Raw genomic sequence first — 16,721 nt, 5'->3', positions numbered from 1 at the left:
AGAGGTGCGGTTACAGCCCACTAATGGTGGAGAAGTTGATTACCTATCATAGGTAATCAAAATATTGGTCTACAATCTATCCTAGAATAGTCACTTTCCCAAGCTGCTGCATAATGGCATTAAGATTACCAGCAAGAAACAAAAAATACAAGGGTAAGTTTTATGGCCAAATTGACTCCATGTCATAATTATTCTCCATGCCAATAGTATCAGAGGGATCTCCATTATATAGGCATTATATTGGGGGAGGGGGGATTGCACAGGCCAGAGCTGGCAAACTCCAACTGAGCAAACAAATTTGCTAGAGTCTAGGCAGACCCTCTCTCCAGTGAATAGTGATTGGCACAGGACATAGAAATCAAAGCCAGGGACTGTGGAGTTTTCAAATGAGGCAATCTGGGCTCTGAGGGGCTGGGACTAGGAAAGGGTTTGGCCAAAGGGCCAGGTCCTTGAGCTGAAGAACAATGGCTGGTGTACAGCTAGGCTGTCTTGGACCAGTTAGTAGAAGGATGATGTGAGTGTCATTAGCAGGACCCTTGGATTGGAGGGCTGAGGGCACATGGCATTGAAGCTACAGTGAGGGATCTTTAGACCTCTGAGTAGCTAGAGGCCCAAAGCACCGACTCATGGCTGGAGAACAGGGCATGGTTAAAGGGCCTGAGCTTAGAATATGGAAGACAGCAGAGCAAGTGTGCTTAAAGGGTCCCTGAAAATGCAAGATGTGAACAGGCCATTAAGGAACGGTGATGCTTTGATGGGGATGAGGATTCAGCTGAAACCTGAGTAGTGCCTAGAAGGAAGAAAATCCAGGGAAGGGACTTTCACAGAAGCCAAAGGGAGAAGAGGCAACCCCAGCCTGGAGACCTGCGAAATTCCCTCCCCTCACCTGGCATGTCTGTAGAACCTCAATCATCCTCTCCATGCAAAGGCTCAGATTCTGCAACAAATCTATTAGATTTATTTGGGGCTTATTTTTTCTCAAGGGTTGGATTCATGCAGGAAATCTGGGCTGTGAATGTGAATTCTTTTCCAGGTGGATGAGAGACTAAGGTGCAAGCTTGAGATTATTAAAGATTCTACTGGAACAAAAAGACAAGAAAACATGAGAAAAAATTGGTGTATGAAAATAAAACAAGTTGGTCATTTTTAGGTTACTTAAATAAAACCTTTTACTTGTTTGTTCCATCTGATGACAAAAAATGGAAGAAAACATGTCTCTTTAGTTGCCAGTGCCATCTTCACTCTCATACAAGAGACTGGGGTGGGGTCAAGACTTCTGGAACACCCTCAAAGGTGAGTGAGGTAGTGGTTTGTGGTGGCAAGAATGTCCTCTTAGTCTGCGGAGGAGGTACATCATGATAAAGCTCCACCCACAAACCCTGCCTGAGTGTCCTCTGCTGGAAGATGAGATAAAACATTGCTAAAGCATCTCACAGACTCCATCCCTATCGATGTAAAGCTTCTCCCAATGTAGCTGTTCTCTGATGTATCCTGAGGTGTGCTTTTCCTGAGTCTATGCCCATTCTGCCCACACACACAGAGCTTCTATGTATGAATACATGCTGGGGTTTGCGAGGGGTGACATGGCCACAACCACGTCCACGCTCCTTGTACCCAGAAGATGTCTTACAGTGGAGTCCCTGGAGAAACAATGAGATAAGAGAATTGGGTGGGGTTTGGGGGAATAAGGGCTGGACTGGGCAGAGGAAGGAGCTCACCTGCAATGTGTTCACAACTGAGATCTTAAATGAGCATCTCTGGATCCAGGATGACCCTTTGGACCCAACTGAGTCAAGGAGTGGGGTTTTGTCTTCCCGTATCAAGCAGTCATTGGCCAGGAGTGAGCCCTGAGGAAGGTGCAGTTCCCCGCGGCGAAGGGCAGGTCTTAGGGAAGAGTTCCTCTCTGCAGCCAACAGCAGTTTTCAGGAGCTGCAGGCGTGCCGGGCCTGATGAGGTTATCTGGGCAGAGCTCCACAGTACCCCACAGAAAGATCTCCCTATGGCATGAAAGGCGGGCTGATCCCAAGAGCCTTGCCTACCACCCCTGCAAACACACAGCTCCTCCCGAGAGTGCCATCTTGTGCCTACCCTTCGGCCACGGAATGTTCAAGAAATGTTGACTTACTGCTAGTGCCTCACCCACAGTCCCTGTACACACACACTTCCCTCCTAAGTGTGTCCTCCTTGTGCAATGACAGTTGACTTACAGCTAGAGTTACCTGCACTCTGCATGCGTAAGGCTCCTCTGCTGAATGTGTCCCTGATGCCTGATGAGAGTCAATACATCTCTGAAGGTTCACTCACTGCACACACATAGGACTATTCCCCAGGTGTCTCTGTGATATAACAGGAGGTTTGCCTGATTGCTTAAGTCTTGCCCATGATTCCTGCATACACAAGGCTTCTCTCAGTGTGTCCTCCGGTGCCTGATGACATTTGACTTGTAGCTAAAGTTCCACCCTGCAAACATGATGCTTCTCCTTGAGTGTGTCCTCTGTTGAATAAGGAGGAGTGATTTCCAGGTAAAGCCTCGTCCACACTCACTGCACGCATAAGGCCTCTTCCCCCAGTGCGTCTTTTCATGTATGATGAGGGTCGACTTATCGAAAAAGCCTCACCCACACTCCCTGCATATATAAGGCTTCATGCCTGAGTGTGTCCTCTGTTGAATAAGGAGGAATGACTTCCGGCTAAAGTCTCGGCCACACTCACCACACACATAAAGCTTCTCCCCTGAGTTGAGTCCTCTGGAGTTTTCTGAGGGTTGACTTATCACCAAATCGTCGTCCACACTCCAAGCACACATAGGGCTTCTCCCCTGAGTGCATCCTCTGGTGTCTGATGAAGGATGACTTCTTGCTGAAGCCATGCCCACACTCCTGACAAACATAGGGCTTCTCCCCAGAGTGAGTCCGCTGATGTCTAATGAGGATGGAGTTATTTCAAAAGCTCTGCCCACACTCCCTGCACGAATAAGGCTTCTCTTCTGCATGTGTCCTCGTGTGTCTATTCAGGTTGGACTACTGGCTAAAGCCTTGCCCACACTCCTTGCACACATACAGACTCTCTCCTGAGTGTGTTCTCTGGTGATTAATGAGGACTGCCATGAGGCTGAAGCCTCAGCCACATTCACTACACACATAAGGCTTCTCCACTGAGTGTGTCTGATACTGTCTGATGAGGTTTGACTTATCTTTAAAGCCTCGCCCACACTCTTTGCAAACATAGGGCTTCTCCCCTGAGAGGATTACCTGGTTTGTAATAGTTTGATTTCAGGCTACAGTCTAGTTCATGCTCGCTACAGCTGACTGCTCCAGATCTTGGGGTTTCTAATTCCTTCATCCTTTTGTCTGTCTGCACAGGGTTTACCCTTTGGGATAAGTTGGGCTCTATTTCTGCCACTGTGTTGCATTCTCTAGAACTCACTGACTGTCGTCGGGGTGGGCTGGGGAACGCGCCTGAGCTTTTTCTCTCCTCTGTCCTCACAAACAAGAGCCTGAAGCCACCTTCTCTCTCTTGACCTTCTGTGTTTTCACTCCAGGAGCTTTGAGAAGTAAAGTTCAACTCCTGATGCCCTGGGCCAGAATGTCCTGGATGGAAGTCACATAAGTCTGAGAAGAGTGGAAGCACATGTTGGCTGAGGAGTGTCTGACGGGAGAAGGCCAGAAGGCAGGAGGAACAGGGGTCTGTTTCTGGCTTTGGTTCTGCTGGAGAAAGAGTGTGCATTAGAGAAGCCCTAAGTGGGGCTGCTGCACTGTTCCACCTTGTCTTAGGACAAAGGGGGTCTTCCTGCCATGCCTGGTATTGATAATAGATATACAACATAATTTGTTTTCTTCCTGCCACGCCTGTTATTGATAATAGGTATACAACATAATTTGTTTTCTTCCTGCCACGCCTGTTATTGATAATAGATATACAACATAATTTGTTTTCTTCCTGCCACGCCTGTTATTGATAATAGATATATAACATAATTTATTCCTACCAATATTTCCTTTATATTCCATTTCTACACATTCCATTTTCTATTGCAATCCAGTAAAACCATACCAGAAACATCTTCTACATGTTGCTCACACTAGGAGCCTTTCAAGTAAGCATTCTACTTTGTAAACAGTTTCAATACCATCAGCCATTTCTTTCTAGTAAATCATCTAAGTCATCAACACTCACACTGATATACTGTTCACGACCCTGTTGTACTTGGAGGTAATAGTCTCTATGACCTATGTGGAAATCTCCTTTTATGATACACATAAAAGTCATTTGATCTGGAGGGCTTCCAAACATAGAAGACAGTATATGAAACAATGGTTACAGAGATTGTATATGAAATAAATCTGAATTTCAGGTTGCCCAACCTCAAACAAATACTTATTTAAAGAGGTGGTCCATGATTTGAGGAGTCTGGCACCTTGTGCCCAAACCAATCCCATCACAATGACATCAGACTTGGCTACAGCATTTGTTTTTGCCAATGGAGATGGATGAAAAGTTAGTGCCGCTTTCAAACACATTTTAAGAGCCACAGTGTAGTTCCTCACTGCTCTTTTCCCCTCGTCTTTAAGAATCCCATGACAGACAGAGGCTGGTCCTTTTGCCTAGATGCCAGAGTCAGAAGAGCTGAACCCCACCTGAACTGTAGACAAGAGGTAATATAAGTAAGAAATGAACATCTGCCAAAGTTTGGGGTTGTTTGTTATCACAGCATTACCTAGCCTATACTAACTGAAATATCTCTTATGAAAGCTTTAAGTATTATTTCAGGGGAAATGGGCCCATTTATTTCTAAGAGTACACTTAAAGAAGAGACATTGTAACATGAATTTGTGAAGAATTAAAGAGAAAGAGGTTTAGGAGGGAAAATAGTATGATCTCAATTTTTGATAAGTTTGAGAATAAACTTGTACTGTCTTGTAACCAAACAGAAAAGCACAGGTGAGACAGTGATAGAGAAAGTGGTGGGTTCATCATAATATGTGATGAGTAAAATCATTCAAGTTCACAAATCATTTAAGGGTGTGAATATAGACCCAGAAAAAAAGAGCATGTGACACTAGTCCAAAAAATAAAAAGAAAAGCCAAAAAGAGAGACTTAAGAGGCTGGGGAGCTACAGGATATTGTGGTGTTGAGTAAGACACAGGAAACAATTTCAGGAAATCCAGGCTTTCCATATCAAGATTAATTTGGATCAGATCATTTTAATATTTTTCTCTGAACCCATTCAATGTATTAACATAAAGAGAATAATATGACCAGACCCCAAAAATAAAAAATAAAAGCAAAATCTAGTTAGGTTGACTAGCTAAGGCCAAATCAAAACAGACAGAACAAGAGTCAAATGGATAAATCCACACTTAATTAGATGGAGCACAAACTAGATAGAATCAGATCAAAATGTATCAAAGAAGATGAAAATGGAACAAAGAACATCAGATTAACTGATATCAGGGAAACAGCCATGCCATTTGAAGAAAACTCCTGAAGGAACTCCTGCCTGAAACTAGTTTGTGTCTCCAAAAATGTGACTCTCTCAACATGTATCTACATGGTCAGTGTTACCTCCTCATTGATTTCAAATACCTGACTTCAAAATTCAGCCAGCCACCCTGTCACACTCAATACTCCTTTATCCCGCTTCATTTTATTTTTATTATTTGTTTTTAATTCTCACCTGAGGATATGTTTATTAATTTTAGAGAGGAAGGAGGGGAGAGAAACACCAATGTGAGAGAGAAACATCCATCAGTTGCCTCCCATATGCGCCCCAACCAAGGAGATCAAACCTGCAACCTTGGTATGTGCCCTGACCAGGGATTGAACCTGCAACCTTTTTGGTGTACAAGATGACTCTGCAACCAACTGAGCCACCCGGCCAGGGCTTCATTTTATTACTTTTTACTAGGTAGTGCTTATCCCCTTCTAAAATACCATATCATAATATCCCTGTATGTGAAGCTTTTTGCTTCTTGTCTGTTTCCATACACTAGAAAAATTAAGCCCGCCACAGGCAGGGGTTACTGTTTCATTTACTAATGTGTTTTAAATATCTAGAACATTTTCTGGCACGTAGTAGGTAGTCAATAAATTAATGAAGGAAAGAACACAGCCTTACCCAGTGAGAGCAGATTCCTGTAATTCTCCAGTATCACTTCTTTGTATAGGCTCCTCTGCTCAGAGCTCAGTCTCTTCCGTTCTGCCTCTGTGAAGACCACAGTCACATCCCTGAATGTAACTGGTACCTACAAACAAGCAATCCATTCGTGAACAGCAAGTCACCAGCAATTTCCCAGTGTGAGGAGTATATCCAGTAACCACAAAGAGTCTGGATATGAAAGGCGCTGGTCTAATTCTTTTCAGGGTGCACATACTAAATTCTCCTGGCCATTACTACAGCTTTGTTTTAAAATCTGATGGGAGCATATCTGGTGCACACAACACATTCCTGGCCCCTGGACACTTATGATTTCACTGGAGAAATAATTTGTGAATCAATCTGAAGCATGAAGCAGTGCTCAAGAAAGTGACCTTGAGGATTTGTTATGGAGGAATTTTATGACGGAAGAGTTCAGCCCCGACCAGTGTGACTCGGTTGGGCGACATTTCTCTCACACACTGATGTTTCTCTCCTTCTCTTTTTCCCTCCCTCCCTCTCTTGCTTTAAAAAAAAAAGAAAAGAAAAGACGGAAGAGTTCAGAATGGGCTGGAAAACTCCCATTTAAAAGGAACTTTGTGTTCCCAGTGTATCTTCCAACAACTCATAACCTATAAGGGGAGGATAAATTTACAACCCAGTGAGATTATAATTTAACACAGAACTGAAAAGTTTTCATTTACATACCAGGAAAATTTATTTAGACTTTCTCTCATGCCCATATTCATATATTCTTTCTTTCTTTCTCTCCCTGCCTCTCTCCCTATCTATATAATTTTTTGTTGAATACTGGACATTTTAGGTAAAATACTGCAGCAACTCTGTACAACAGCCCTGTTCCCTTCCCAAGCTGTTGCTTTGGTCACTTATTCAAGTTTTCTGACTTGTCCGGACTAGTTCAATAAAAGGCTATTGCCCTGAAGAATGTCAAATGCCTTGCAACTGGATGTCTTTCTGATAAGACAGTCCTACAGATTTAGAGACTTGTATGTGGGTTATGTTACATAAATTAACATGTGTTTTCTGTTTTCAAAGGGCATAAGCCTATGATCTCATTACCTGAGTGATTGTCTCTACTATAGGCCTCACTTAATCCTGTCTGCATCGCTGCCTCCTGAGACTCAATGGTTTGGCTGAACTAAGTGGCTGGGTTGGTGAAGTATGGGGTGGTCTGTGGGCTTCACTTTAAAACTGGTTTCTCTTTTCTGTCCTAATGGCTTGGACAGAAAGAGTCCAGAGGTCTGAGAGGGGGGAAACCTAAAATATTTCCCTCAGCCCAAACTAAATATAATGGGCAAAAGGGTTTTGGACAGGTGAGATATACCTGGCCCACCTTCCTCCAAAGAAGCCCTTCTTTTCCCTAATGTGGGACATTGAAAAATTAATACCTGTCTTTTGTCATCTAGTGGTTATGGATTGAATGATGTCTTTTAACCCTGTTGCCAAATCTGTTGTCTCCAGAATACAACAAGGATGCCAGCCTGTTAAACCAAGCATGCCGTTGTCCGGGGACAGCCAGCTAACCTGGAGTCTGCACAATCCTTCCCCATATGGGAAGGCCACCCTCCCCTCCACACCCCCACTCTTATTAGGGATTTCTGGACCCAAGGGTAGGTAGGACGACGACCATGTCCAGCTTGAAGCAGCTAGAAGAGCTCGAGACCTTTGCCCATTGTCCTTTATAAGATTATAAAGGGTCTTAAGTCTGAGAGGGAGGGATTGTTCTTTTTTATTGTTTAATTAATTAATTAATTAATTTTAAAAAGAAGAATAATAGTATATGAAAGGGTGAGGCAGGAGAGCTTGTATGTACAACCCATGGGCATGGACTTGGGGGGGCGATTGTTGGGGGAGGGGGGGTGCTGGATGGAGGGGAGCAAAGGGGAAAAAATTGGAACTACTGTAACAATATAATCAATAAAATATACTAAAAAAAAAAAAAGGCTATTGCCCTGAGGATGTGCCTCATCAGCAGGTGAAGCCTCAGACATGCATAGTCACTTGGACCATCCCTGTAATGGGGTAGGTCAGAGGAGAGGTCCCCTGAAAGTAGGGGAACCCCACCATCCCCCCAAATTCTGCATAAAGGCAGGGAGGGGGTGGGGAAGGATGCCCAGAGTGGAAAGCACAGCCTTTGAGACACATTGCATAAGGAAGGCAGATTAACAGAACCTCCCTGAAGGGAGGAGCTGTGGAAGAAGGCTGTTGCCCGGGGCAAATTGTGAACAGGACTGGGACAACAAGCCCTGGCAGAGTGACTTGGCAGCGGACTCCTGACATAGCCAGGGGGAATCTCATACAGCACCTGCATGAGCTGCAGGGGGCTGGATGCACACCCTGGATGCCCGTGCGAAGCTGATAAACTCTTGCCCTGACTAAAGATGGCGGCTGAAAGAGGGTTACAGACACTGGGGAGCTGACAAAAATGGTGGGCACTAATGCACCATGGGAAGAGTCAGAAGTTAGGCGGCACAGGAAGTTCCGAGCCAAGACTTTACGCTGGAGCATGCTGAGAAACAAGAGGTTGGCCTGTGGGTTGGTCTGTGGGTCTGTTAGTGGGTCTGTCTGTAGGTCAGTAGGTGCAATGGAAATGTCCTCAGTGCTCCTTCTGCACAGAAGATGGTGACAGAGCTGGAGGCACCGCGGGGGACCTGCCCGGCCAAGAACACAGACACACTGGTGAGTTGATGTCTGGAGTAAAGGCAGCTCCAGAGGAGAGAAACGGACACTGTGATGACTCAGGCCGGCGCACACAGATTGGTGAGAGATGCTTGGAGCGGAACTGTGACCAGGAATGCTGAGCTGCAGACTTCTGCTTTTCTGAAGGATGGTACTTTTGAATAGCACATTCTGAAACTGGTCTGGCAGAGCGAGGCAGGGCTATGCATCCTTGGGTGTTTTTAAAGGGAGTAGGAGTTAACGGCATAAGGCTCTCGCTACTGCTCTCTCTCTCTCTCTCTCTCTCTCTCTCTCTCTCTCTCTCTCGTGCTTGGTATTGTAAGGGACACAGAAACTGGTGACTCTCAAACCAGTAGGAAATAATTAGCAGCAAAGGACAAATGTAATCTCGAATTAGGGGTTCTCCGAGTCAGAGTCCACAGTATTAGCACACTTACAAATCAGGAAGGTGTAACAGAACCCCTGGGCTGCTCCAATTGAAACAGAACCCACGGGCTGTTTAGTTAGGGGCACAATTGCCCGCCGCCAGAATCTAACTCTGAATACCAGAGTTTGGTGAAAAGAAAAAGAATTGTTTATTTACACAAAGTCCTGCATCCCCCTCCCAGACCTGGCCAGTCTTAGGAAAGTCAGAAACACTGTTTCCCTACTCTAGGCACAGTTCAGCTTTACCAGTAGCTGCCAATCACTCAGTTCTGATTGGGGCGGTCCTTTCTGTGCTGTGGTGCCCTCCAGCTCTCAATGCAGGACCGCCTGGATTCTCAGCCTCCTTGCAAACTGCCTTCTTCCTGCAAACCGCATGGACCTCCTCTCCTTCTCCAAGCAGCCTGGCAAGAGCCTCTTCTTAAAGCAGCCTGGAGACCCTTGCTCCAAGCCAGATGGAGGGAGCCCACAAGAGCCAGAGAGTGAGGGCGTGAGGGCCAGAGAGAGCCTGAGAGAGAGAGCCTCCTAGAGCCAGAGCCAGCCCAGAATGTCCGCAGCTGCTTCTCTCTTCCTCCCTGCCTCCTCTCTCCCCCTGCGTCCTCTCACGCAGTGGGTGTTGCAAACAGTTCTGACCAGTCACAGAACCCTACGTAGGCTCTGTCTGCTTCTTCCCTACCAGCCCACAGTCCAAGATCCCTCCCATCTTCCTGAGTCTTGGAAGTAAAGCGGATCTTTGCAACAATGTATCCAGCCACTAGCTCCAGGCATGCAAGGGCATCCTGAAAGCTGCTTCCTGCTGCCTATCTCCCAGCCGAAAACTCTGGGGTTTGTTTTTGGACTCCCCTGTTTCTGTAACAAAGGGACATTCCGCAGCTCAGCACAAATGCCTGCCTCTGAGATCAAAGGAGGAAGCTATTCATCACCAAACACAGGGAAATGGGAAAATGTAGCTGGACAGCCCAGCAAAGAAGTTAGGAAAACTTCAAGGGAGAGCTGGAGATAGAACTATAACCAGATCACCCTTAGTTAGTTACTATCAGTTAATTTAGTTAATCGCATTATATTGTAACTCTGGAGTATCCAGCATGGAAAAATGAATGCAGGGGTGGGGGGTGTTACTCGCATTAGGATAAAACCAGCCTGCTCCATTTGTCAGCCTGCACCTTTGATTTGGCTGCAGCCGGACCTGCAGACCCGGGAATAAACAATGCCTTATCTACTGCTTAAGTCCTGCGTCCCAGTGTTTTTATTGTGAGCGTTTCTCACAGTATGAAGACATCACTCCCTTGGTAGAGGGGCTCTTGATATGGGACTTTGGAACTTGGTACAAGCTCTTTCCCTCTGGGCTTTTGGCATTTGGATGTTCTGGACCTCTGGCCCTGCTCCCCGCATGGATGGGAGCCCTTGTGGGACCAGGAGCTGCTAGGTACACCAGGGGCTTTGACCCTGCAGAGGATGGAAGTCCACTCCTGAAGGCAGGGTCCCATGCAGGGACACATGCAACCCTGGGCCCCAGCCTCTGGGACACTGTGATCCAGTGTAGCACAGCACACGGTTCCGGGACTGCTATGTGAAGACTGAGAACAGTGCATCCCAGATCCTGAACGAGAGAGCTGCTGTGAGAAGATGGCAACTCTGAAACCCACGGGTGCACATTCCACAGAGAATGGAGATTTGTTTGTGTGACCCGCTTAAGGACAGATAAGAAAATGGAGAACTTCTGGGCACAGTTTTGGCTTGTAGTCTTTTGGGGAGCAAGAGAAGTTCTGGGTCTCGAGAGAGAGACAGGCTCAGAGCAGGAGTGCTATCAGTACCCCCAAGGCTGGAACCCTGTTAATAAAAACCTGTTTCCTTCATCACAAATCGAGTCATATATAAGGGCGCCAAGCAGCCAAAACCCAGTTTGCATGGTTACATCCCCTCCAGAAATGGCAGTCCTTTTAGCAAGGCTCTCTTTGTATCTCTCCCTGATCTCTCCGGTAAGGCTCTGGCTGGCCTGCCTAGTTTGGTACCAGACCCACGCTCCACCAATCACTAGCTGATTGCACTACTGTTTTCAACAATGTCTTAGGGAATAAAGGGCTCCACTGTCTGACTCAATTAAAAGTCAGGTCCTTTTACAGGGGTAGTTTTAAGGCCAGTATTTGAGACTCCAGCAGGGCTCGTTAGCTCTGTCTTTCCTGCTTCTCTCCATTAAACCTTCATCTGATCTGCCATTTTGCTTGTTGCTATCATGGACCTGCCTCATTGCTCACCACCAAAATCTCCATTGTTTTCAAGAGCACCCTTATGTTTCAACTTCCTTGTGCTCTGTTCCAAATAAAGCCAGTGCCCGTAGGGAGTGCCCTATTGGTCTCTGTTCTTCCAGCCTGCCTGTCCCCCTTGGCAGGATCTCTGCGCCAGTGCTTAGATTGGGGAAGGAGGATCAGAAGCCACTTATCTCAGTGACACTCCAGCTCTAAGAGCAGGAAACTGGGGAGTGGGGGATGGAGGCTCCTTTTTTCTCAGCTCCTTTCGTCTGTTGGCACAGAATCTCTGCCCTCTGAGCAAGCTGGGGAGAAGGCAATCAGGTCCCTACTGATCCTTGACCTCCTTACCAATAGGGGTTGGGGGAGAAAGAAAACCCCAGACCTCTCAGCCAGCTTCCTTGCCAACACTGATCAAGGGGGAATGAGAATTGCTGGTGGCCTGCCCCTCCCAGGGAAGAAGTATGGTCCTAGACTGGGAACTGGGAGGACAAAGAGTCCCATCTTCTTGACTGTACCACTTGGAGTAGAGCTTTCATTACGCTGAGCTGAAGAGTGGACAGACGGAGCAGGCTGTGGGACTAATGCCAGACTTGGTGTTCTCAATGAGACTTGGAAGATTTTCTAGAATAAATGTTTCTCTATTTGTTATATGCCCTTAGGACAATTTCCAGAGACTTTAAGTGGCTGAGTTTAATGGGTTTTTAAAACTCATTTGGCTGTTTCACTGGGGAGAGTGTCTGCGGAGCTCCTCACCACCATTCCAAAGGGGCTCCCCGAGTCCTGTAAGCTTGACTGGCAGTAAACTGAGTGGCTGTACAGTGTTATGAAAGCTTTAGGCTGGCACTTTGTAGTGGCTTTTACTGCACCATTATGTAACCATTTCAACCATTATAGCAAAAATTACTGTTATTGTCACCATTTTTTGTTTTTATACATTACTTTTCCAAAGAACTTGTAGGTTCCTTGAGGATAAGGATGGTCTACTTATAAACCTATTACTCCAGCTTGCAGAATCTTGCACACCCCATTCACATGAAAGAATACAACAAATTTCTCATAAAGGAGAGAACGGGAACAAAGGGAGCAGAGTGGAGGCGAAGCACTATATTTACAGAAAACATTCTATATGAGTCATTCATCATATAATACAGGCCCATTCCCCCATACTAGATAATACGCTGCCATATTTCTAGATAGGGATTTATGTGGCAGAAAGAGTCCAAAAGGCAAATACAATACATTGGAAGATGCAGGAGCTTGAGAATCAGAGAAAACTAAGTTCAAATCCTGGCTCTACCATCAACTAGATCACAAGCCATAAACCCGCCTAAGCCATGCTCTGGAATAAATAAAATGACCATCACCACTGCCCTCTTACCACTGCTGTGTGTTTTTTTTTTAATCCTCACTTGAGGATATGTTTATTGATTTGAGAGAAGAAAGGAGAGAAAGAAAGAGAGAAACATCAGTGTGAGAGAGAAACATCGATCCGTTGCCCCCCACACGTGCCTTAACCAGGGAATCAAACCTGCAACCTAGGTATGTGCCTGACTAGGGAACAAACCCACAATCCTTTGGTGTATAGGATGATCCTCCAACCAACTGAGCCATGCAGCCAGGCCCCTCTTACCAATGCTTTTTAAGAATTATGGAGAAAATGTTATAATCTCTGAGACTTGTCTAAAATAATCCAGTGAGGGACATGAGAAGGGTAGAAATTACACAGGACTGGCCATTGTAGATGATTATTCAAGCTGGATGATGTACCTAAGGCCCTATTATTGCTATGCTTTCTACTTCTATATATGTTCAAAAGTGTCAATAGTAAAAAAGTAAAAAGATGTCCAGTGCAACAGATATCATTAGATAGTGTGGATATGAAATGAAGTTTAATAGTACATTTAAAAATTTTAATAGCCCTGGCTGGTATGGCTCAGCGGATTGAGCGCTGGCCTGTGAACCAAAGGGTTTCCAGTTGGATTCCCAGTCAGGGCACATGCCTGGGTTGCAGGCCAGGTCCTCAGTTGGCGGCGTGCAAGAGGCCACCAGTCAATGTATCTCTCACACATCGATGTTTCTCTCCCTCTCTTTCTCCCTCCCTTCCCACCTCTCTAAATAAGATAATACCTTTTTAAAAGTTTTTTTAAATTTTTAATAATCTCAGTCTTTCAAAAATATTTCTTATGTTTCAAAGTTTCCTGGACTCTAACTATTAATCTTGGGTAAATTTTTCAACAAGGAAAATAAAACACAAATGCAGGTATCATTATAAAGTGACTAACACAGTACCTGACACAGGCATGAACCTGCCTAAATGCTGATTGCCTTTTCTCTTCCCAAGAAAGAGAATATACAGCATGCCTATTCGCTGGAAAATGAGCCAGCATTTCAGGGAAAAAAAAAAAGTAACCGCTACTCACCAATATTTCAGGCTTCTCCTCCTTTTCTTGGAGCCAGTCGGTATCATTAGAAGGAAAACCTACAGGAAGAAAAAAAGCTATGAGACAGCAGCCCCCCGCCCCCCCCCCCCAGGAATGCTCCCAGAGTAGCTCCTCTGAGTCTTGGGATGGAGGAAGTAGTCTTTATTCACCTAACCCTGGAGTCTTGCTCCCCTGTCTTCACCTCTCCAGACTCTTCACAACTCTCACCTTTTGCCTTATAATTTTGAGTTTATTTCTTCACGATCTGCATATCTTCCCTATTCTTCAAAGGCAAAATCTGCCCCCAGTCCTGCTCTCCCCAGGCAGAAGGATCAGGCAACATTACGGTCCCAGAGTCAGCCCAATGTTTGCCTTGAAATTCTGCCATAAGGCCAGATAGAACTTATTTCATCGCAAGACTGATTTCTGCTGCCCGGGCTGCTCCAAACTTCACTTGCAAAAGTTCACCTTGTTTGCATGAAGCCAGGACCTGTGGAATAGAGAAGCAATTTGACTTTGCAAGGATATTTATTGGAGGCCCTAAACCCACACCTCCTCTGCAAGGATCCTGTCCTCTCACACGCTCCTCATTCAATAAATGTGGCCATCTCAGTCCACAGGGGGTCTTTGGGGTGGTTTTTTTTTGTTGTTGTTGTTGTTTTTTTTTTTACCTCATTTCTTTCCAGCCTGAAGAAGACAGGACCCTCAGCGTGAAGTGGAGAAAGTGGTCTATAAGTTAGGATGGGCCAAGTTATTCTGTAGTAGCAAATACTTCTGCCAAAAAAATCTCAGTGACTTAAAGTCATGAAAATTTATTTTTCACTCCATCTCCATGTCCATCATGTGTAAACTGTAACTGTTTTCAAAGCCATCTTCACTCCAGGACCAAGGCTAACAGTGCAGCCTCTAGTTGGAACATGGCCAGTAGGAGCAGCAGAGAGGAATGAAAAATGGAGAGCCATACTCAAGCTCTTAAAAATTCTACTCCAAGTGACACGTCTGACTACATAGGCAAATCAAGTTGTTACAGAAACAGGGGAGTCCAAAAACAAACCCCAGAGTTTTCGGCAGGGAGATAGGGAAAAGAAAGCAGCTTTCAGGATGCCTTTGCATGCCTGGGGCTAGTGGCTGGAAACTTTGTTGCACAAAGATCCGCTTTGAAATTTCCAAGGCCCAGGAAGATGGGAGGGTCTTGGACCGTGGAATGGTATGGAAAGAGCCTACAGAGCCTGCGTAGGGTTCTGTGAATGGTCAGAACTGGTGGCTACACCCACTGTATCAGAGGACGCAGTCAGGAATTTAAAAGCAGCAGCAGACATTTTAGCAGGCGTCTCCAAGCTGCTTTAAGAAGGGCTCTCGCCATGCTGTTCTGAGAAGGAGAGGAGACCCACGTGGTTTGCAGGAAGAAGGCAGTTTGCAAGGAGGCTGAGAATCCAGGCGGTCCTGCATTAAGAGCTGGAGGGCACCACAACACAGAAAGGACCTCCCCAATCAAAACTGAATGATTGGCAGCCGCTGGTAAAGCTGAACTGTGTGTAGGAAGTAGGGAAACAGTATCTCTAATTTTTCTAAAACTAGCCTGGTTTGGTAGGGGGAGGCAGAACTATGTGTTTGTGGGTGTTTTAAAGAACATAAGACCTAGCGGCAGAAATCTGCAAATAATCTAAATATATATATCTTTTAAATAAACAATTCTTTTTCTTTTCATTAAATTCTGGTATTGAGAGTCATAATTCTGGCGGCGGGCAATCGGGCCCCTAACTAAACAGTCTGTGGGTTCTGTTTCAATCGGAGCAGCCCAGGGGTTCTGCTACAAAGTCACATGGTCACTCTTAAGTTCAATACAGTAGAGGCATATACTTACAGGGGGAGGACACACAGAAGGAGGTCATACAGGGAGAGGCCAGGATATCTGATAAACAATGACATTTACTACTAGGTCTCTAGCCCATAAATCAGTTCTCGCCCAGCCCAGTCCTCACTATTAATTGGGACTTCAGTGAGCTAGGATCTGTGGCTATGTCCAGGATACAAAAATAAGGCACACAGTCTCTGTATTTGCCACACCATCAGAGAACAGGCAAGGATACTGATGAAGAAAAACCTGACTCAGCACAGAAAGAGTAGGACTATCGGGGAAGATCCAAAGAAAGAAAAGAATGCTGCTGTTTAAAGCATAACATGAAGTCTGCTCACCTATCTAAGAAGAAACACTCCAGGCAAAGGGGGTAATCTGATCAAGCAGGTGAGGGAGGAACAGGGAGGGAGGGACAGGGATAGAAAAGAGAGGGGAGAGAGAGAAGACCAAGAAAAATGGGGAATTTCCTGGGAGAAAAATTTGGCTACAAATCAAGTCAAAAAGAAAAGAGAAGAAAAGAAAAAAATAAAGATATTATTAACCAAAGAAGAAAATGAGAAGATAGTCAAAGATCTTCTCTTCCAAAGGCAATTTTACCCCCTACTCCAGTAAAACTCTGAGGAGTAAGTCATTCCTGCAATACACAGTAAGGGTCCAAAAGAGATTTTTTTTTAATCTCCCTAACCCATTCATCAAGGACACCAAAAGCAAGCAAGCACATGGCAGAAAAATAAACTAGAGGTCATTTCCATGCATAAAAGCAGATGCAAAAATCCTAAATAATACACTAGTAAACCATCGGCTATACTTTAAACAAATACTAATACATCATGACATGTAGCCTTTATCCCAAAAATGACAGGATAGTTTAACATCAGAAAACCTCTTAGTAACCTAACAATTTAGTATACTTTTGTTACCATAGATTAGCTAA

General features: G+C 45.1%; 1 pseudogene; it reads right to left on the bottom strand.

Annotated features, from left to right (window-relative positions):
• Positions 1-1,178: 1,178 nt before the first annotated feature.
• On the bottom strand, positions 1,179-14,200 carry ZNF343 (zinc finger protein 343; annotated as a pseudogene).
• Positions 14,201-16,721: the final 2,521 nt, after the last annotated feature.

This window comes from Furipterus horrens, unplaced genomic scaffold (assembly GCF_987537825.1).
Source record: "Furipterus horrens unplaced genomic scaffold, mFurHor1.1.pri manual_scaffold_8, whole genome shotgun sequence".
In the NCBI taxonomy this organism is placed as follows: Eukaryota; Metazoa; Chordata; class Mammalia; order Chiroptera; family Furipteridae; genus Furipterus; species Furipterus horrens.
The sequence above is the reverse complement of the archived record's forward strand: the minus strand, read 5'-3'. Positions and strand labels throughout refer to the sequence as shown.